Raw genomic sequence first — 715 nt, 5'->3', positions numbered from 1 at the left:
CTCTCTTCATTACTCCTACCTAACTACACCACCTCCATTAATGCACTCCTTTCTCTTTTTCCTTCCCCCTCCACTAGTTGAAGTTGTCTCCTCCCAAATTAGGTAGCTAGGTAGATGTAGCATTTAGTTAAGTGACCTATTTGCCCCCTAACTAGATCTATCTTTGTCAAGAAGAGCTTTGTGCATTTTTGATCTCCCTACATCATCATATCCACTGTGTGCTCGATCTCGAGATAGAGGTGATTAAAATTTCATGCTTTTGCAAAATAGAAATATGTTTATGTCGAAAGAGAAAACCGGATTTTCACTACCATGACTATATCCAACGCCAAGAGCACTACCGTGAACGCTATCGCAAAAAACGAGCCATGGGTACACGCTAAGCACGTGACATAATGCTTCTTCATAACCGACCCACGCAATCCCAGTCGTGTTGTCGTGAGGAGAGGCAAAAGGAACATCATTGGAATGGATGGAGTCACCAACGAGGAAGACTATGATTAGTAGGGCAACCCAATGAGGGAAGATGACGATGATGATGAAGTATACGTCAAAAGAAGAATCAATACTACATTACCTAAGAAAAATCGTACTCCATGGAAAAGGCAAAGTCACAATGAGGGGCTCAATTATTCTTCGACGAACAAGAAGGGAAAGAAGCTGACTCAAAAATGAAAACGTCAACGCTGAGGAACCGTATGTTATCGGTCAAATG

The sequence above is a fragment of the Triticum dicoccoides genome, chromosome 4B (genome assembly GCF_002162155.2).
Source record: "Triticum dicoccoides isolate Atlit2015 ecotype Zavitan chromosome 4B, WEW_v2.0, whole genome shotgun sequence".
NCBI classification, from domain to species: Eukaryota; Viridiplantae; Streptophyta; class Magnoliopsida; order Poales; family Poaceae; genus Triticum; species Triticum dicoccoides.
The sequence above is the reverse complement of the archived record's forward strand: the minus strand, read 5'-3'. Positions refer to the sequence as shown.